The following is a 22,847-nucleotide window of genomic DNA, read 5'->3' as shown; positions in this document are numbered from 1 at the left end:
CCGACATTTCATCCCTCTTGGTCACCCTACTGAAGCGTTATCTATGAAGTCAGCGATGTTTTGATACTGTTTATATCGCTATACCTTTTTCTCGAAAAACGATTTGGACTTTTTAATATACTTGGTCGCCGCGGAATACAACATCTTGAGTTTGTTTGGGTATAGCGTTTCGATGCTCTTCTTACAAACAGCTGATAGCCACTGAAATGCTCTCATCCAGGCACCAAAGACAAATATGCTTTCTACCTACTATAGAAGTTGTAGGTTTGTAGGTTTACATCAATATGAAAGCAATATTCACTTGCCATACACTGGCTTTCACTGAAGTGTGCCCTACAGCCACCTTTCCTCTTTTTACGCAGATACTTTTGGGTAGATTGATCTGAGTTGCTTGGCATTTATATTGATGTACTTGTTGTTAATCTTTGGAGTAATTGGGAGTAATTGGGTGCGAGATGTTTAAAGGATCCGTCTTTCTTTGACATTAAATACACCGGAGCTTCCTCCAATATCATGAACTCGAATTCGACTTGCATTTCTCGCTGTAATTTTAGGACAATCTCCATGCGCGGCCGTCTTCCAATCAACCTTCCTAATGTTTATAAGAAAATCATAGGAGGTCATTTCCTGTGAGAGTGTTGAGATTCTTGGGCATGCCTTACCCATTATAATCAAACACGGCCTGAGTGCTCAGAAGCTGTAGCTTCTCCCCCACCATACACACCCATTATAATCCTGTGATTTCTTGCAAATCAAATAGAAAGCCCTAGTGATGTAAAAAATCATCCCCTACGATTATTTTTTCCCCTGGGATGAAATTCCAGCTTAAAATGTTTGACAGCTTAAAGTACAAACTCAGAATGTGTTTGTAGCTCTTTGGCCATTTTGGAAAGATGTACGAAAGAAAGGAGCGAATATTTTCTTCGATTTTTAATCCGAAAACCTTCAGGGGATATTTTTTTTCCTTTCATCGCCTAAACTCAACTAGAGGGAAATCGTTTTTCGTCAATTCCTTGCGACTCACATGCACAGGGACTCACACATCCTAGAACAATTTTTACCCAATTGTCGCCTATTCGAAATATAATTAACAAAATAACAAGTTAAATTTTCGGGGAAACTTAAGATACGAATTTCATACAATAAAACAGACGTTATCAGGCCAAGTGAGTTAAAAGTTGCAATTAGCTTTTGCGGTCCTTGAAAAATGAAGCCCAGTGTGTATCTAGTAAGAGAGAAAAGGGCGGAAAATAGGAAATGCTTAATACTCATTAACGCCCTTCCTTTTTAAGGTTGAATGGACTGCCTAAGCCTAGTATTGTACAACGGAGTAGCACAGGGATCGATCCTATGGCCAGACCTCTGGAACGCTTCCTATGATAGTCTGCTGGAACTCGATATGCCCAAAAAGTCGCGCCTGATCGGTTATGTAGACGACGTTGCGGCACTTGTTGCCGTACGCACTGTTGAACAGGCGCAAAGCAGACTTGGCATATTGATGTAACGGGTAAGCGGATGGATGACTGCTCACGGTTTCACCCTTGCGCTAGAAAAAAGTAATCATCTTGACCAGAAGGAGAATCCTGACCCTACGTCCCATATCAATCGACGAGTTGACTATAGAGTGAATGAGTCGGCTAATGGCGAATATTGATGGCCCTACATATACTAGGAGACGTCTCCTTATGGGAGTCGGTTCTGTTCTATGGCGCGGAGGTATGGGTTGATGCCCTTGACAAGGAGATGCATCGTAAGGGCCTTGCTCAAATACAGAGGCGGGGAGCTTTTGCGAGTGGCGTCTGTTTATCGCACTATCTCTGAACCGGCCGAGATGGTGATCGTAGGAGTGATCCCCGTAGACCTCCTTGCCAAGGAGCGCAAAGCTGTCTACCGCCGTAAGAGCGAGAACTTAAGAGAGGTGGTTGCCCGTGAAGAACGGCAACGCACCCTTACCGAATGGCAACTCTTTTGGCAAAGTGAGCCAAGGGGCAGATGGACTGCGCAGCTCACAATTTGGACCCATGGTTGAACCGAACGCACGGTGAGATTGATTACTTCCTTACCCAATTTCTAAGTGGGCATGGAGGTTTTTAATCATACATGCACAGGATTGGGAAGGCGCGATCTCCTGATTGTGTTCGGTTTTCGTGGCAAAGGCCCTCATGCACTTTGTCCTAAAGTTCTTTTCGGTGTATCCTATGTGCCAAAAGACAAACATATTCGGGTGTTTTCAATTTAATGGCCACATGCTGGTTATTATAATAGCATTTCATTGACTCGATTGGTGGAATCCCTTCGACTTTGGTATATTATATTTACCTCATCAGCGAAAACACGACTATTCAAATAGAGTTCAAAGGCGGTGTAGAGTGGGAAGAAGCATAGGTTTGTCGGTTTAGACTAGTTGTATAGTAGCGTTCAGGATGTCGAAGGATTTGAGCGGATTGAAAATGAGGAATGGAATTACCATCCGCAAACCAGCATTACAGAGGAAATCCTTATCACGATTCGAGGTGCGTGCGAGGTGACTGACGAAATTACGACAATGAAGCTGTCAAACAAATGTAATGGACTCTTGTAAAGTGTGTGCGAAGTAGATTAGATTCGTTGTCTTTTGATAGTCGAATACTAGTTGGAACGTTAAGATTATTCAGTCCATTTCAGCATAGTTTACCTTACAAAAAAAATAGAAAATGAACTTCGCTACTCTCCTTATAATTCTGGCTTATTTTCCTGTGATTTCCCTATTTTTTTGAAGAATCATTAAGAAGATAAAAATTCCACAATGCATTGATGGAGGTTTTTGTGCTCAATTGGTTCCTGATGCAGCCGTCTTGATTTTATGATGATACAGTTAACCAGTTACGCCCACGGTAACCTATTGAGCCGGATTTTATCCACAACTTGACGGTCATGGTATCACTCATAGATTTCGTCATTATGTAGGCTACGGAATCGTCCATTCTCATTTAGGGGGCCAAACATTCTTCGGAGGATTCTTCTCTCGAACGCGGCCACGAGTTCGCAATTTTTCTTGCTAAGAACCCAAGTTTCCGAGGAATACATGAGGACTGGCAAAATCATAGTCTTGTACAGTAAGAGCTTTGACCCTATGGTGAGACGTTTCGAGCGGAACAGTCTTTGTAAGCTGAAGTAGGCTCTGTTGGCTGACAACAACCATGTGCGGATTTCATCATCGTAGCTGTTATCGGTTGTGATTTTCGGCCCTAGATAGGAGAAATTATCAACGGTCTCAAAGTTGTAGTCTGCTATCTTTATTCTTCCCGTTTGACCAGTGCGGTTTGATGTTGTTGGTTGAATGCTCCAATTTGCAGGACAAAAATATATATTACTAACCCAAGAAAAAACAGTTTATGCTTAGTTGTTGTATTCCACCAAGTAAAAAATAAAATGTTAACAAGGTCATTTCATTGAGTACTGGAACAAAACCCTTCCGAAAGAGCGAACGTTAATTGGGGAAGTTCAGAATTGAAATGACAGTTTGACCACATGCTTATAAACGCAAAAAAGCAAACCCTTACCAATGAGCACTGCAAATGCAATAGGAAACTGACCTCAAGGCAGGATAATATATCAGAATGTTATTTATCCTTTAACATTCGTACAAGTCCTGGAAATAAAAAAAAAATCAAATTTAGTTTAAGCTTGGAAAGTCTTTATGGAGGATTTTTGTTGGATTGATTCGGATATCAGGAAAGCCTTAGTCTTACTTGAAAAAGCAGATTATGAACTACTGCAAAGCCATTGATTAAAATAATCCTTAAAGGGTCTACCAGGATATCCGAAGAGGTAGGTTTTGAAAAGGTAAACCACCGCTGATTCTAGATCCTACATATTATCTTACATTACAACTCATAGTCATATTAAAAACTGCTTTTTTGTTGAATTTGAGCAGGCATTTGGGGGTATTGACAAAAAGCTTACCTTCAGTGCCTAGGACGCGGTAACACCTATTACCAGAATTGTTGAGATCGCAAGTGAAAATAACTGAGCTTAAATTTTATTCCTGATTTTTTTTTACGCTAGATTGAAAAAGAATTAGGAATACGAGTTCTTTCAAATGGCAATACGTGTGATTCTGAGCATAAGGGAATTAAAATATGTATATGTATATGTCGGACAATGCAGGAATAGATTCGGAAGATGATGTCAGTAATAATGTGCGGAACACTAAACAACAACGAAGTTTAAATAGGATGCCAATAATGGGAAAAATCCCGCGCTACTCAAGGGAAAGAAACCGAGCTTGTGTCGTCCTAGATTCGGAAATAGGAAGATGTGAGGAAATCATTCAAGAGGATAGGGGAAAATCCATACTGCCATATCTCAAGAGAAGGACAAGAAAAGTCAGTACATAGACCAAAACCAAAACATGTTCCTAACCAAAGAGTTTGAGACACGGGGGAGGGTTGCATGAATGGGATTCAATTTGAAGGACGGAAGGACAATATATCTAGAATGTGAACAGTCTGCATTCATGAATGATGGCAAGGATTAGATATTTAATCAGTCTAGTGATCGTTATTGTAACTGCAAACTTTTGAAAGAAATGTAGTTAGAGTAGCATAGCAATTGGGAATACCGAAAGTAAGTTCCCAGGCAGCCATATCGTTAACACAGAAAAGTTTGCTTTGAATTGTTAATCCGAAAAGCATATTTCGAAGAACTTGCTTTAATAAGTGGATAATATGCCTGTATTGAGTTTAGGAAATGTAGGGTCTTGTAAGGTTCTAATCCATTTTTCTATTATGAAAATAAGGGTTTGAAAAGTGGAATATCTATTCGATAAAGTCAGATAAACTTCCAATTAATCTTTTGGATTAGGCAAGAAAGAACATGGAGCGAATTTCTCCAATTCACTGGTAAGCTATGGAAGGAAAACCTGTGCGAGAGGTTCCTAGAGTCCTAGTATCGCTGTAGTAACAAGGTAACTGTAGGTATCCCGGGCGGTAATAATCTCCTGGGTGGTAACATACAAAGCATTCGTTGCATCAATCTGTGATAAGAAAATATGCTTTCCTTTTTGGGAATGTAAGATGCAACAATGTCCTCATATCCTTAATTTTCGAGCGATTTTGAATTCAGTAGGAAAGTGAACCATGAAACAAAATGATTACATTGAGCTGATCCTAAAGTACAGTACAATCAGCTCTTGATAGGAAGTCAAATCCACCTTACTAATCTACTCAAGAGGAAATATTAATATGACCATAAACTATTACTGCCGTTTGGTTGTGTGTTTCAACTGAACTGACTTATTCAATATTACAATGCTTGGCAGGATTAACCACATATAATACTCTTGTGGAAAGTGTATTTCCGAGTGAACTGATATAGTATATTGTTTGGAACCCGGTTCTCGGTATTTCTTAAAATCATTCATATATTGTTAACACCCCTAATAAGAAAAGTTTGAAAACTCCCCACCAGTTCTAGTGGAATGGCTCCCTTTGATATATTGGCTATAGGTACTTAATTCAATCAACTTATTATCTTAATTATACGCCCCCACAAGACACAATTTAATTTCGCATGCAATCGCCACCCTCTTTTCAGGCACAAAAACAAGAATCAAGGAATCCGCAACACAACAACATGCAAGCGTGTGTCCTTTTTCCTCAGTAATGTTTCAGATTGTAAACTAACTGTGGAGAAAGGCATCTAGAACCTTATCCTGAAGAAGGACGGCTGAAAGGCGGCTTCTTGTAACATGCACCATGGACTCGAAATGGGGCCTTTACACATAATTTAAATTAGAACAATGTATGTCTAGCCGCTCTGTACCAGTCTTAGGGTAGTATTAAGGTTGCAAAAACACCCTTGCTAACTGTGTGCTCGTATATTCTTACTTTCATGCCGGTAATGTTTTTAAGACATTATAGTTACCAGGACTGTAATTTACGCCGGCATGTACGAAGTGGAAGGTGCCATTATAAGGCTAAATTAAGACGTAAAATAGGGAAAATGGCGCACGCTTTCATTTAAACTGTTACAACATTTTTTCTGCCAGTTAATACTGTGCAATTTGTTGGTTGTTATTCCTGATGTAGTGAGCTTTTTAGGGTGGATTTTCGTTTTTGAGTTTTAACAAGAGAAACTGTAAGAATCACGAAGATTATTAAGCCATGGTACGGAATATAGTTAGCAATTAGGAATTGCTAGTTTTCCCGATGGCCGAATTCTTGAAGAATTGGATATTTAGCCCCTCGAATCTAACCTTCGATAATTCGTACTGTATTTATCAAAAAGACGGACGATCTTTTCTAGCATATGCCCAGTGTGATGAGTAGGGTTGGTGTACCTTATACTCCACTGGCGTACTACGCAGTGTTAACTATTTGCCCACGCCTATGTGTTCTACTCACCTTCACCTAGAAGCATCCATAAGTTTCTTAATTATTCAGACAATAGTGAATGGCTCTTTCCTCCTTCGTTTACGATTATAATTGGGGTCGCCCTTTTTGAAGTTCATACCATGCTATATCACCCTATTTAAATCTCCACCTCGGCGGTACTCGTCGCCGTGTCGTTTGCTCCAGGACATCGATGTGTAATGCAGTTAAATCACTGAAGGCTCAGAAGCGATCAAATAAGAAGGAACGCTCATGCCAATTTAAGTTGATACTTCAGCCTATGCGTCGTTAAGGTGCGGATGTTTCCAGGCATCTCTAGATGAATGTAAATTCCACATGCTCTTTTTTGGCAACATTCCTCCCGGGAGTTAAAAGAAGGAGGTAGAAGGAATAGAGACTTCGTACTCAAAATGAATTTTGCCTCAACTCACTTATCATACCTTAGCAAACATAATAATTCAGGTATAAACGAAGCGTCCTGCACCGGAATTAATCATAGGTCTATAGAAAGAAAATTAAGCCGACAATTCTGTGAGGCCCTCGAGTAAATTTTTAGCTTGAGCGGGGTTACCTTCTTCTCCCCTCTTTAGGTCTGAGTAACCTAGAACAATACATCCTCTGCGTTCGGCATCATCCTTACCTGGGCCACAAGATCGTTAGATGTTTTGAAAAAGTATACTGCATGAGTTGCTTAAAATTCAGCGCTGCATCTGTCGTTGATCATATATTTGGCAGGCTTAAAACTAGACGATGTTATTCCCAATGCTACTGAATATTGTGTGATAATATAAAACTGTTTTAATTTTTTGTTGTGCGGATTTATGTTCACATGAGTACAATCCGACATTCAAAAGATGCTTTGTAACCACAACCAATGCTATATTTGCCTTATTGCTGCTTGAGTACATCGTCCGCATGATGGTCCATAATAGTGAGGGTAGAAGAACCTTTCTTCAATATCGCTGCCAATTTAATTTGAGTTTGCGGAACTGCTTCCAACCAGGCATTTTCAATCAAACCTGAAATCAAAGTGCCATTTGGAAAGCGTTCCAGGCAATCAAGAATCCTGAGTAGTCATTATCTACTTCAGCACTATCCCCAGGGGGCTCACCAAGAGGTGTATTTGCTTTGGGCACCAATACGAGTACTCCATAATGCAGAGAAAATCTCCTCTGCAATGGATTCTCCTAAAACTCTGCGAACAATTCTCCCTTTGTCTTTGCATTGTGCTCCAAAGCGTTATCAGATTTGATTTTCAGGAGCAAGCTTGCTTTCCTTTATTAAAAGGAGAGATAGTGGCACTGACACGTCGTACGGCTTCTGAGTAACCCCATCACAATTCTATAGAGACTATCGTCATCTCTGAGCACAGTCACTTCAATCATTTCAACAATGCCAATATAGTAACTCTAGCCAAGGCTATGCTAAAGCCAGGATATTTCTTTTCTTTCTAATATCCAGCGAAAATTATCTAATTCCCCTAAGTATCTGAGATATCCTAAACCACGCCATTGTAAAAACAACTCTGGCCGTTTAGACTAGCTTATAATGCGGCAAATCTAGGCTTTCCAGAAAAATACTTTAGCCGGGTGTATTTCCACCTCCTTTCAGGGCGTACTCTATCTGCAGCTACTACATTTTCCTTATGCATTCCATGAATGCGGAAGGGAGAATAGGGAGAGGAGCTCATTTTTAGGTAGATTTCAACTGGTAGAATAACGTACGGTATTATTATGTTGAGAAATCATTTGCAGGGTCGTTCTTCCTCAATAGTTCATTTCAAACAAACTAGTCATTCTCGATAAACATCGCCAGTAATAGCTGCGCGCCAGTAGTAGTTTCAGGCGTTTACATCACAGCCAACCATATACATATCACTACTTTGACACAATAACCGTTTGCTTTGGCTAATCCCCGCACCAATGTTTTCTTCAATTTTGAATGTTCATGACAGATCCACGCCCAGATTGCCTGGTGGCTAGAACAGTTATTGCAACCGAAAGTCATAGACCAACCTATAATGCCTTATAGCAGGAGTAGAAATAAAAATCGAGGTCCGTGAAAGGCTTTTCCATAGTTCTATGGTATACGAAATCATGCGCTTTAAAACGGCTACACATATTGAGCAAGGTTTTGCGTAATTTTAAATGAGGGCGATTAAGAGAGTGAAATTGGGTAGGATAGGGGAAGTTCTTTTAAAGAAAAGGGATCGGGTGAAATCGCGTGGTATAGGAAAGACAATAAAAGTTGTGAAAATGGGACCTGTCAACTTATTTATAGAACACCAGTGGAATTTTGGCTGAAGGGACACACAGTTTACAGGAGAGCTACAGATAAAGGAAGCTTAAGCTGATCGGCATGAAGTACGCAGGGGACCGTTGGAAGAGAGAAGGCGGTTGATGGAGAATAAAACTAATAAACCCAGGATGGAACCTTTTAGGACATCACGGGGCGGAAACCATCAAACGAACCGCGGGAAGAATGGTTAGAGAGGTGCGAGGCGAGCAATGTATAGGGTAATGGGGTAATGTTACAAGAAGCGAGCATGGACAAAAATAGGGCCTGGTTAACAGAGCTAACGGACCATGGGTCAAGATTTGAGTACAGGAAGAGGTAATGAGGGGAATTGTCGAAGCTGCGGAGAAGGCCACACGAAGGAAAGGAGGTATACACCGAGCAAGTGTTATTGGAAAATAAGTCACACGATAGCTAAAGCGAGTCAGCAGAGAAACCTGCAAGCTTGATGAAAGTGGAAAGAGAACTGGGAAGGGGGAAGGGTGGCTTGAAATTTGTACTGGAGAGTAGCCAAACACTCCTTCCTAGACGTAGATATCAGGGATTTTACTGAAGCTCATAGAGCTTTGAAGTGATTGAGATCACTACTGCTTCCAGGGGTCTTATATTTTTACCTTGCAGCATGTTTCAGGCAGAGCTTCTTATGATCCTGAGTGATGTAAGGGATTAGTGATCTGGGAGAGGAAGGGGCGTAACAAGGAGGTAGGTTTACGAGGATGATATAAAAGCAGCCAAGCGACTCATCACAAATTGAAGGAAGTTGAAATCCCGATTGATGGTCGCCAGGGTTAAATTCAAACCATCGAAGCTGACTTTAACTTAACACGCTTGCGCACAACATGGGAATTGATATGAGCGATTCGTGCATGAAATTCGAAAGTAGAATAATAAGCGTTAGTAGCGATATGAAGAAAATCATCCGAAAAAGAGTGAAGCATCTGAAAACTGGATGCGCAGCAAGTTGTAAAATAAAATACCAAGAGCGCGGTTTAAGTGATTTGTCCTGAACTTGAATTGAAGAGCTGCAGGCGTGTTCAATAAAAGGGAGGGAGGGTAAGACTTCACTTAGGATATCTGACAACCTGTCGAAGAATTTTTCGTAGAGATCATAGGGTTTAAAGAGGAGAAATAGACACAGCAAATGACAAATGAACTAGCATTGGGCGAAGAAATGCAAAGGGTCGTATATTCTTAAGGAGTAGAATATGAGAAAAGGTCTGGTTCGGCACGGAAGGGAGACTTTCCAGCGATTAGGACACCTCCATTTGTGGCTCCACTCAAAGTCATCTTATCATCGATCCAGGTTTTAGAAATGCAAATAATGCTGTGTAGCAAGCCAGGGTAGATAGATTAAAGCACAATAGCTTAGTTCGTTGTTAGTTGTTAGTTGTTTCGGTTTGCCTAATCGTTGTCCTCATATCTTTTGAATTTTGAACTTTCATAGTAGATCCAGGTTCATCTCCTTTCACAATTTGAATCTATTTCTTTCTAGTGATATAGGACTCGATTATTCATGTTTTAAATCGCTTTGAGACGGGCGACGAGAGTCGCCTTATCACCATTCAACTCCTATGGCTAGCTGAGTTCTAAAAGAAAACCTTTTTCTTCCCATGTATGACAGTTTTCGAAAAAAACAAAACAGATTTTTAAGTGAATTAAAAACAACGGTGGTTACACTTTAAAAAATATCTAATTGAAACTGGTTAGTAGATCTTCTAAATACGTTAATTGTGGTATATACACGACATTTGCTATCTCTTGGAGACGGTAGGGAATTTTTCACATACCGAATATACAATTTTCAACTTTGACCATATTCCATAAATTCATTTTAAAAACTCAAGATAGAAACTAAATCTAATGAAATACCACAATGTCATCCATCCAAGTATTCAACTCAACTATACTTAACTTCGATGCTCAAAAAGGATCTTTTTTCTAAATTAAGTTTATTTGTTGAGTTAAACAAAATTCTAAAGTTTTCTTCGTTTTAGAATATCAGGCTTTTCACTTCATTCTAACATTCTATTATTTCAAAGTGCAGTAAAACTGCACCCAGCTAAACTCCAGGAGCTTTGACAGGTCTTCATGGATGTGTAAGGTTTAGCGTTGTCCTGTTGAACATGATCCTTTTTGTATTGGTTACTTTTGGTCGCTTCAGTTCGATTGATCAGTGTCATTGCTGATAGTGTATGCCTGAACTGAGCGTTTGATCATTAGGCAGTATATTCCGTCCCTTAAACTGTCTTCAGAAATGGTTCGACTTCAACTATTTTGGTCAAGGAAACAAGGTCCAACAGGTTTTTTTCTATAGGACAACTCTTGTGGCATCAAAATGTCGAGGCTTATGAAACCAACCGTATGTAAATGGTTCGCAACTGTTGTATGGACAATTATCAGTTCTTGGCCGACAGGTCTACTTCGGTCATTTCCATGATTTTATCTGTATTTCCGACGATAATCCTAAAGTGTATGCTGGATTTTTGATATCAAAATTATCGGAACGAAGTCGATGGAACCAAAATTGGGGATAATTGGTTGTTACAGTTATTATCAGAACTTTATACAAATGATTTTGGTCGAACAAACTCTCTTACCCTTTCTTAGGGAAAGTACGAGGGTAGTTCAATAAGTCCTTAGAATGACGAACGGATGGCGCGCGAATCGCCCTAAATCATCTGTTTTTAGTCAGCGCCACTCCCGACTAGATATATAGTGCAGTCACAGTCCATATCTTCTGAGTTTACGGGTTTTTATAATCAATTGAAAAAAAAATTCCTTGTTAAAAAAAATGGGAAAAAACGAGTTCAGAGCGGTAATAAAACATTTTCATTTAAAGGGCTTAACTCCATATGAGATAAAAAATGAATTAGACTTGGTTCATGGCACATCTGCCCCCGCCTTAGCAACGGTTTATAATTGGATAAATGAATTTAAGCGTGGTCGTAAATCAACAAGTGACGAACCACGATCAGGAAGGCCCGTAGAAATGGCTACTCCCGAAATCATCAATAAAATCCACGATATGTTGTTGAAGGATAGAAGATTAAAAGTGCGCGAGTTAGCTGTGGCCACAGGGATATCAATAGGTACAGTTTTTTCAATTATGAAAAATTAGGCATGAGAAAGCTATCAGCAAAATGGGTGCCGCGTTTGCTCTCAGCTGAGAATAAACGAAATAGAGTGAGGCTCTTTTGGCGCTCATAAGTCGGAATCCTGAGGAATCTTTTCGTCGGTTTGTGACTGTGGATGAAACATGGATACACCACTACACTCCTGAGACGAAGGAATAGTCAAAACAGTGGATCGGCACGGGTGAACCAGCTCCAAAGAAGGCGAAGCTCGTAGAGTCAGCTGGTAAGGTTATGGCTACAGCTTTTTGGGATGCCCGTGGAATTATCCTTATTGACTACTTGGAAAAGGGTAAAACAATTACTGGTGAGTATTAAGCATCATTATTAGGGCAGCTGAAAGAAGAAATTAAAAAAAAGACCACATTTGGCGAAAAAAAAAATCTTTTTCATGACGACAACGCCCGAGTTCACACGGGCTTCGTTTCAATGGCTAAAATTGAAGAATTAAAATTTGAATTGGTCGAACATCCACCATATTCACCAGATTTAGCCCCTAGTGACTTTTTCTTATTTCCAAACTTGAAAAAATGGCTCGATGGACAGAGATTTACGGACAACGAAGACGTCATTGCCTCTGTAAGTGCTTATTTTGAGGAACTTCCGAAAAAACCCTTTTCTGAAGGATTAAAAAATTTTGAAAAACGATTGACCAAGTGTATAGAGCTCCAAGGAGATTATGTCGAAAAATAAAAAAAAGTTTACTCAAAAAAATTTATTTTAAAGACTTATTGAACTACCCTCGTATTCTCAATTCTGTGATATAGATTCATACTATGGAATCCTACCCGGTAGTTGACCAAGTTCTTAAAGTTCTGCCCTCACTCTGCCCCTTCACCAAATAGAACTGAAGCAACCATTAAAAACATGCACCCTGCACTGACTTTTTCACTTGATTTTCAGTCGTGTCTTCTAAATATGAAACCACACTAAGTCGTTCTGAACAAACGAACCGGTGATGAGTTCCTTTCCGTTCAGAATTACATATTACCTTACAAACTCCTACTCCTTGAAAGATCCCAGAGTTTACGGCAATGGAGAATGGTGGACCAGAAAATCTCCACCGCGATCTATACCGGCCTCACATGAACCCATCAGCAGTTTCTACTCTACCCACTCAGTGCGTGTATTAATAAAATTCTGCCTTGGTTGGAAATTCCTGTTTCTCTCGTTATATTCTGTTGAAACTATGTATAACATATCTCCTTTATGTCAATATTGAGTAAATTCAAAAAGATTTTGTTCATTATTAAATGTGAAAGCATTCTTCATCATCGCATGTTTTTAAGACCCATTTTGAGGAAAAAAGGACACGATGATTGCTTTGGCAAGGAAAGCACCCTTCCTTAAAATTAAATTTTAACAACTGCAAGTCAAAGACGACGTACATGTTTGTAAACACGCCTTTATAGACATAAAAAAACTCAAAACGTGCCGTCATGATGAAAACATCTTACAATACATTTCCCAGAAAAGTTGATTATAACTCGATACATCCATTCAAAATCCCTTGACTCCAGTTCTGTTTCCATTCGTACACAATCCACTGAGCATGATTTGAGGCTCCTATAGAATTTCATATCAACAGCCTACACAAAGGTCTTTCCATTTTCCCGACTCTCAGCACTCCCAACTTGCATCTTCTATTTTCGTATTCATGCACATTCGTTTCTCCTTATTAACAATTTGGGAATAGTGTTGTGTGGAAATATCCGGTCAGTTCTCAAACTACATAATTTTCAATTGATATCTTGAAAATCAGTGCTGGCTTCCCGTGCATTGTCTGGCAGTATACGCATTTCTCTTCCTCTTCCTGCAGGTTCATCCATTTGAGTTATGCCAGCAAGCCATTGTTAATCTTGTCTGGTATCTTCCTCACGGGCGGAATATAATCTCGGTGCAGTTAGATTTAACCATGGGTCTGTTAAATTACCTTCCTATTAATGTTCCGTACGTATGCAGGGGTATGTGCATCGTATCTGAGGTTAATTAATGCTTCGCATTCAGAATGTATGAACTGGGCACCGGATAACATGCATCGACTACTTGAGTGAGAATAGATTGTGGGCGGGAGCTGGTGCTGAAACCAAATTCGATAAATTGGACTGTGGACGAGTTCCTTTTTACATTGAAGGTCTAGGCTAGGTGGGCAGTAGTTGACTGGTAGACAGCGTAGTGAGATGAATTCAATGATAAGTAGTTATTTCAATGCCGTGTCTACTAAAATGAGTTGGAAGTGGATTCCTGCTAGAGTTCAGAAAACAGCAGCTGAACTATTTGTTTTAATAAATTAAATTCGGAATCTAAATAGGTAGACAACTTGTATAAAACGTGAAAGATATGTTGAATGCATTTTTCTTTACTTTCGCTTTGAAAAAAAAACCCGGCTTCTATGTATCAAAGAAAGCTATTTTCCTCCTTCAATTACCATCGAGAAGGAGTCTGTGAAGTAATGTCCAGCCTTGACAACTCTAGAATCAACCCTTTTTATACTGGCCAAAAACTCTGTCCAAGACATGGGGCTCTAACAAAACTACTTCGATCCATATATACCAATCTTTTGTTAGATTTTTCCGTTTTTGAAAACTGATTTTTCTATAGTGCTTTTTTCAAAATATTGGAAAATGAAATTAGAACAACAACAAAAACGGAGACTGCATGTTTTATATAAAAGACTAACGCGTAGAAGAGATATGTAAGTTCCTGTGTTTGTCTCTAATTTTTTCGAATGGTCTGGACCAAGTCCGTTGCGTTAAAATCAAATATATGTTGAAACGTGCGTTAACTGTTTTTACGGCAGTAGGTGCGCCAATGTTTGGACATTAAAATAAAAATTTCATTTGTTTATCAAGCTCGTGTAGGATTTCGAGGCTTAGTGTTCCTGGGATGAAGATTTACTGAAATCTTTGATTGAACCAAATTCTGGACACCCATCTCACCTAAAACCATGATACGACACAACGCATCCAGACGGCAAGCCCATGGCGGGACGGGAGTATCGATAAGGTCGAAAATCAGGCCCTGTCATTTGAAATAATATTACGAAGCTCATCTTTATCCAACATCCGTCAAACAGACAGAATGGATCGACGATGTAACAATATTCTCAGTACACAGCCACCAAGATTAAAAATTACCTTGGCCGTCTGAACATTTTTTTCAATACATTAGGACGCAAGTTTGCAGCTGCTAGGAACTACAGCACAAAATATTCTAACTGGGGATCATGTCTTCATCATCATCAACTGCACAATAACCGGCATCCGGTCTAACCCTGCCTTTAGCCAAGAACTTCAGACATCTCGGTTTTTCGCCGAGGTTCACCAATTCGATATTCGTAAAAGCTGTCTAGCGTCCTGGCCTACGTCAACGCTCCATTTCAAGCGGGTCTACCGTCTCTCCTCTTTCTACCATAAATATTGCCCTAATAGACTTTCCAGACTCGATTATGTCTTGTTTCCCTAAAAAGAAAACAATTGTGAAATGCATTAAGTCGAAGCAATGCCCTGGTCAACTCATTAGCAAAAAATAAAATATTTGATCGATTTCGATATTACGAGGAATTTAAACCCCGAACTGAAGTGTTCAGATGCACGACGACTTTTTCCAAACAATTCTCCAGTGTCATAAACACCTCTCAATCCTTAAACCGAATATGGACTCTGCCAGGTTACCGACCAAATGGACTAACTGGTTGAAACATATTAGCTCTTTCTTGACAACAAAAGTTATGCTCAAAACAGACACCGATGTGGGCGAATTTCTCTAGTCAATCACAGAAAGCCTCAGGATCTTACCTCATTACAGTAAATTTGATTAAAAGATTACCAAACATAGCTATAATCTGGGTTTCGGAAAAACATGGTACTATATTTCATTGCCAAAAGTCAATTCTGAGTACAGTACAAAACCTTTCCGTATGAGTAAGATTTTCCCAAGATAGAGTACTGGTCCCGTACTCTTCCTACCTGTAGACAGTACGTTGACAAACTCAACATTCACCCACGATGCAGCAATTCTTAACTCAGTTCACAAACTGTTACATAAACGCTCAGTGGTCATCAAAGAAGAATTGATCAGAGGCTTCAGGTGTAAGCGAAAAAAGTTGCCAAGGTATCTTTATACCCAAGCGAGAAATATGTCCGTTCGTTACATTGAACGAATTTGCTGTCCCTTGATCAACGATGTCAAATATCTCGGGATGAATTTCGAACGAAAGCAGACAGGCAGGACTGACTTCTTCGACAAGGATATAAACTGCAACTAACAAGTAAACTTTTACTCCACAAATCGGTTTTAAAATTCATCAGCATTTACGGAGCTTAGTTGTGGGCAGGTTTGCGGGTATTGTGGGTGAAAAATTAGAAGATAAACGAGGACCTGACAATTCCAGCTATATTGTTCATCGCATCAAGCGATTAGGGCGTTACAATTCTTAGATTTTGTCTACATTACTTTAGTGTCAATCGTTTTGCATCAAAATGTGAAAATAGTATTCTACTAGATTTTTAAGATACGCTTTTTATGCCTATTTTTTAAGATCTCATAGCTCCTCCTATAAAGAAATTGAGACATTAATCAGACTTGTCCCAAAAAAAAAAATGTAATTTTCCCAAGTAAGTTCCTAATTTCTTGGATGTGAGGAGGTGTTAAAGTTCAACTTTTAGGAATACTAGCAGACTATGGCCAGACAGTTCCATTGCTTGTCATCCTGCACCAATCATTCTCATTATTCTTAACGATTTCATTATTGTTGCTAACGTTTCATTCAATAACGGTGGGAGTACTGAACATATACAATTACAGCATTAGATATTCCCTTGTTTAACAGTTAAAATTAGTAAAATTGGGTAAGGATTTATCTGGAAAATTTCTTGGAAAAATACGAAATTAGTTGGAAAAATCATGTTTTCTTCTGCCTCAGATCGTGATTGAGACGCGGCCCCTGAGGTTCCCTCTCTTCCTTGACATCCTCTGAAATACTGGCCTGAGGATGTCAAGGAAGGGAGAGAACGTCAGGGGCCGCGCCTCAACCACGATCTGAGGCAGTAGAAACCATGATCGGGATTGCGTCCGTCGGGGATTTTCTTTCTTCTCTCGATCGCGGCACTCGGGTCCACGCGCGCGATTGAGCCTTTTTTTAAGGTTTTGTTTGTAAAACAAAACCTTATTAAAATCGGTTTACTGTCTGTCTGTCTGTCCGTCTGTCTGTCTGTCTGTCTGTCCGTCACACGCATTTTTCTCGGAGACGGTTATAGCGATTGACACCAAACTTGGTAGAAAAGTGGGAACTGTGAACGCTCATGCATATAGTGAGTTACATCCTCTTACTATGAATTTAAGGGGCGGTCCCCATACATGCAAAAGGGGGGTGTAAATTTTTTTTTCATCAAATATAGTCATGTGGGGTATCAAAGTAAAGGTCTCGGTGAGTACTTTTCGAAGCCGGTATTAGTTTTGACTTTTGCTGAAAAGGTGGGGAGCGCGGGGGGTTCAAAGTGGTCATTTTTTTAACGAACCCATTCTCAGGAACTACCAAACCGAAAAATCTGGAAAAAATCAGGAGGCTGTCACTATATGGTGCCTAGGCTCCGAAATGCCTTCCATACCGATACCTGTTCAAATAAAGTTAATAATAGTATATTACTATAATTTTTAGTAATTGACAGGAAAACCCCCCTTAAGTTCACCTTAGAATCATAAAATTTTGCAGCAATATAGGCTACAGTATAGATCATGATCCTGCCAAAATTAGTGGAAATTGCACTATTACTAACAAAGTTATACTAGGTCAAATCTGCGCTCCTCTGCAAATTCAAGACTATGAATGTCAATATCACTTGAAAGTGGCTATTTTCACATAATATATGCATATTTTACGTGCTACATGCTAATGGGGCAAATGCACACCCAAATCTCTTTATAAAAGATACACAAAACCTTTCATACCTGAAGCGTCCAGCTTCCGGTTTCCCGACTTGTTTATTTTTATTATTCAGTTTCAGCTCGCGTTCTGGTTTTTATTCGTTAGGCCGTCGCGAATTCCTTCGTTTATTGTCTATTGTGAAACCCGCACACATCAGTATAGACACGTTTTTAAGGTTTTGTGTAAACACAAAACCTTATTAAAATCGGTTTACTGTCTGTCTGTCTGTCTGTCTGTCTGTCTGTCTGTCTGTCTGTCTGTCTGTCTGTCTGTCTGTCTGTCTGTCTGTCTGTCTGTCTGTCTGTCTGTCCGTCTGTCTGTCTGTCTGTCCGTCACACGCATTTTTCTCGGAGACGGTTGCAGCGATTGGCAACAAATTTGGTGGAAAGCTGGGAACTGTGAACGCTCACGCATACAGTGAATTACATCCTTTTACAACGAATTTAAGGGGGGGTCCCCATACATGCAAAAGGAGGGTGTAAATTTTTTTTTCATCAAATATAGTCATGTGGGGTATCAAATTAAAGGTCTCGGCCAGTAGTTTTCGAAGCTGGGCTTAGTTTTTACATTTTTTGGAAAGGTGGGGAGTGCGGGTGGTTGAAAGTGACCATTCCTTTACGGGGGCCATTCTCAGAAACTACCAAACCGAAAAATCTGAAAAAAATTGAGAGGCTGTCACTATATAGTGCCTGGGCTCCGAAATACCTTTCACACTGATATCTATATAAATAATAAGTTAATAATAGTATATTACTATAATTTTTGGTAATTCGCTGCAGAACCCCCCTTAAATTCATGCTGGGACCACGAAATTTCGCAACAATATAGGATATAACATAGAGCATGATCTTACCAAGTTTGGTGGAAATCGCACTATTACTAACAAAGTTATAATACGTCAAAGTTGTCGCTTCTTCGCAAATTCAAGACTATAAATGTCAATATCATCCGAAAGTGGATATTCCCACATAATATATGCATATATTACGTGCTGCGTACTAAGAAATACACAAAACCTTTCGTACCTGAAGCGTCCAGCTTCCGGTTTCCCGACTTGTTTTTGTATTAATGACACGTGAGGGATCAAAGCGCTCAACGGACCCCCCACATTCCCGAGCCTGGCTAGCACAGAGGCGTGCAATAACGTGTCGACCGAGCACTTTGATGGAGCTTCAATCTTTGCGGGCGGGCCTACACGGTCAATTTCGCAACTTTTTAGGTTTCTGGGATAGCTCTTCCCTCTAAGCCGTTTTCGGCCATTTGGGATGATCGTCGGATCCTCCAATTTCCTTAAGTTCATTACACAATCTTGCAGCTCGATTGGTGACTCCGAGGCAACGGGTGTCAAAGCGGAGCTTGTTGTCGAAAGTGACTCCGGGGTCTTGAGTAGAATTTAAGCAGGATAAGAAATGTCCGTTAAGGGAGTGGGAGAAAGAAGGTTTAGCGCTAAACCATTAGTCGAGCACCAACGAACCAGAGTGTCTAGGTTAGATTGAAGGGAAGCACAGTCCATAGGCGACGATATAGCGGAAAACAGCTTAAGGTCATCTGCGTAGAGCAAACATTGACAAATAAGGGGGGGGAGGTCGTTAATAAAAAATAAAAATAACAAAGTACACAGAATAGATCTTTGTGGGACGCCAAAGGAGGGGGAGAAGGAGCGGATAGTGCAAACGTCAAAAAAGACGCGGCAGGCTCAGTTGGAACGGTAAGAGGTAAGCCACAAAACAAGTGGCATGGGAACGCTTAGAGACGAGTGTTTGGATAGAAGTATCTTGTGATTTACAGTGTCGAAGGCTTTAGCGAAATCAGTGTAAATGATATGTACTTCTTGCCGTGAATTTAGACATTTGGCGACAAAGTTGGTAAAGTCAAGCAAGTTGGAGGCAATGGAACTACGCTTAACGAAGCCGTGTTGCTCTTTAACTATGTGGTGGCCAAAGTGGGTGGACAACCAGTCGCTGACATATCTTTCCAGGATTTTGGAATAAAGCTCAAGCGCAAGATGTGTTTGTGTATGGGCATGATGAGAGCCTCTGAGAGAGTGGGAAAGAGAGATGGACTTACCAGTTTTGAGCAAAAAGAAGTTTGGAAGGCCATCGGGCCGACAAGGATAGGGGTAAGAAGGGGAATGATAGGCGATACGGGGCAGACTACATCCACTATCGGAAGGGATTCAGAGGAAGGAGGGGGAACACAGACTGAGGAAAAGTAGTGACAGAGTAAATCACAAGATAGTTGTGGGGAGTTAGCTGAGGAGCCAGAGAATTTAATGGACGGAGGGGATAACTGGGGAGGACAGCGAGAGTTGCGAATGTGGGACCAGAAATGTTTCAGGTTTCCGCCCTTTAGCGAGTCTTCTTCAAATATTCGTTTCTGGACTTACGTATTAAGGATTTGACCTAGGAGCATACAAATTTGAAAAATTAGTGAATGAGTTGTTGATTAAGAATTTAATTTTGCATTGCTGAATGCTCAAGAGGCATTTTTTGTTTGATTTTCATCGGAATAGGCTCTTCACTGTGATTGGTTGTGTTTTATTACCCTTCTTAGTACTGTTTTCCCCTACTTTGCAATATATAATAGCTTTTGCATACCCAAATTCTTGAGAATTAATGGACTGAACTAGATCATTTCGATTACGAGATTCCGCGATTATTGCTTGTGATTCAGGAGATAATGCAGATCGTATATAGGGAGATATAGTATTCCGGAAACCAACTGCTGCTTCCATCAATTTGTAAGGCATAGGATGTATATATAGTAGTATTGGAGTAGTATGCTATTGACTCGCATCCTGTCAATCAGAAAAGTTATCATTTGGTTGGTTGATGCCATAATCATTGAGATAATATTGAATGATCATCATTAAAAATCATGGCTGTCCCTTTATCGGATTTTTAGGAATAATATCCAATTGCATCAAGGGCTCTCCATTGTTTGGTAAAACATTAGAAAAGTCTAAAGGAACATTAGGCTACCCTATGGAAAACACTTGCGATACCCCTTGACGTTTATTGGTGAGCTTCAAATGGAATTAATCAAAGTAGTAGCAGTAGTAGTTAGGATAAATTCCGTGATCTGTCTTTCTGGGATTGTCGCAATTTTCAGAAACAAAGTGATTTCTGGGTTCATTATCTGACAAACAGAAGTAAAAAAAGCACAATCTATTCTAAAAGAAATGTCTGCGCGTTATTGTAGCATGTGCTGACTATATGGTCTGTAGTTCCGACTGTAGTTACCAAATGTAGTGGCTACCAAGTGCCAATATCGGATGATTCCCTGGTGCAATTAGGTTTATTATACTTTCAGAGTCTATTATCTTTACCATTTCAGTAAGAATTGACGGATAGGGTAGTAGTCGATAATCCACACCTGAAAGTCATATGACATTTAGGTTATTATATTTTGTATAAAATAGCCTTTTTCCATATTGTTATTGTTTTTTTTTTTTGCTATTTGATTTTCAATTCAGTTTCATCATTATCACACTCAATGCTGTACGATACGCCTACAGCTTCGGGAAAATAGAAAGATGAACACAAATATCTACAAACCGGGATTCATACCCGGGCTAATTACACTGGGAGAGGAGTAGACAAGAGCTGAAACTATATATTTAAAATATTTAACAACTTAGCTGTAAGTTCCTTCAGTACGGCTCTCTTCAACGAACAGGTTGCTCATTATTTACTTTTTGAATGCATTTTTAGGTTCGCAAAAGTTCATGAGCTGCGCAAGTCCTGTTTTCTCTGAGTTAGTCTAAAAACTAGGTGTAGCTCTAGTGAAATGCCTTTTCAAATACATTAGCAATATTTACTCCAAGAAACTGAATTACATATTTCACTTCATTCAATTTGATAATAGGATTTCTAGTCAACAGAAAATCTCCCAAGAACACAAAGTTATAATTTATAGAGGACCGATTTTCCATTCAGCTCACAAATATTTACCCTTCCTTTATATCTAAAAGTACCTATGCTCAAATATTTACCTTCCGGAATATACAAACTGACAAAAACCCGCTTCTCCCTACACCGACTGGCTACACCTTGGCAAATAAAAAACATCTCTCTTCCATATGTAACTTGTCTTCTAGTCGCGTCTGTAACAATGGTTAACCTCGAATTTGTAATAAAATGTCCCCTCTTGAATCCATTCAACTATTTCTCTGTTATTTAGATATACAGATGTATTCTTTATGTATGGCGAGATGTCTCCCTTGAAGTTTTTCTATACATTTTACGTTGAAGCTTCTTGTCTCCTCGTTCCTTTCGTCTTCACTACGTTCTTTCCGCTTCATATAATTTAGAGGAGTATCTTTGGAATTTTAATGTGATCACGTGCTGTCGTCTGTTTGTCAGACGACAAAACATAGAACAAAACGAAAAGAGCTGGATTCCTCTGCCAAGGAGGAGTGGATGGAGTCTATAAGAAAGAACAGCAAAGCATTAAGGAATGCTCGTTTTTATTTTTTCTTGGGAAATCGAAATAACCTTATACCACCTCTTTAGTTTGGGTTAGTGAAGTTTCTCATTCATCTAGCTCTTCTGGCTATCGTATCTTCTTAGGGCGGATAAAAAGGAGAAATGAAAAGATTTCCATTTAACGACAAAACCATTTTACGGGCTATTGCCTTCTCAAATTACAAAAGTTTAGTTTCAAATAGTGTAAGTCGTCGACCGAATGGGGGACCGGGTAATATCACTAATATACAACTAAATCATTTACAAGAGAACCCTCTTATGGGTGGTGTTCTGGCGTAGGTGTCTTGCTTCTGATATATGTTAGCTCAGTTGATCTTGTGAAATTAATCAATTGGAATAAATTGGGAGTGCATCCTCCTAAAGACCAACTGCTGAAAATGTGGAATATAATGGCCAGTTAGCGTTTAGTGGAAGGAGCTGAAAACCGTAACCTCATCAACCCTAATAAGAAAATTGCACTCCGTTGACTTCACTCAACTGAACTTCTTCCCACAACGAATTAAATTTGATTTGCGCATCCATTGTTCCAGGCAATGAACTTAAAACATGAAATTGAATTGATATTGCATAAATAAATCTGGGTCAATTATAACAATCTACATCCGTTTCGCAAGAAGTCCAACGACTTTCGAGG

General features: G+C 39.6%; 2 protein-coding genes across 3 annotated transcripts in view; one reads left to right on the top strand and one right to left on the bottom strand.

The window, feature by feature from the left end:
- The window catches only part of LOC119656560 (cation-independent mannose-6-phosphate receptor), a 532,053-nt gene that overhangs the window by 375,643 nt on the left and 133,563 nt on the right, over window positions 1–22,847 (top strand). The gene's annotated exons all lie outside the window — the stretch shown is intronic.
- The window catches only part of LOC119656557 (protein toll-like), a 227,154-nt gene that overhangs the window by 135,513 nt on the left and 68,794 nt on the right, over window positions 1–22,847 (bottom strand). For both annotated transcript variants that reach the window (XM_038062936.1, XM_038062935.1), the window contains one exon: window positions 3,543–3,631. The gene's annotated coding sequence lies outside the window, so the exon portion shown is untranslated. The remainder of the gene's footprint in view (window positions 1–3,542; window positions 3,632–22,847) is intronic.

Source organism: Hermetia illucens, chromosome 5 (assembly GCF_905115235.1).
Source record: "Hermetia illucens chromosome 5, iHerIll2.2.curated.20191125, whole genome shotgun sequence".
NCBI lineage: Eukaryota > Metazoa > Arthropoda > Insecta > Diptera > Stratiomyidae > Hermetia > Hermetia illucens.
This window is presented reverse-complemented; position numbering and strand designations above follow the sequence as displayed.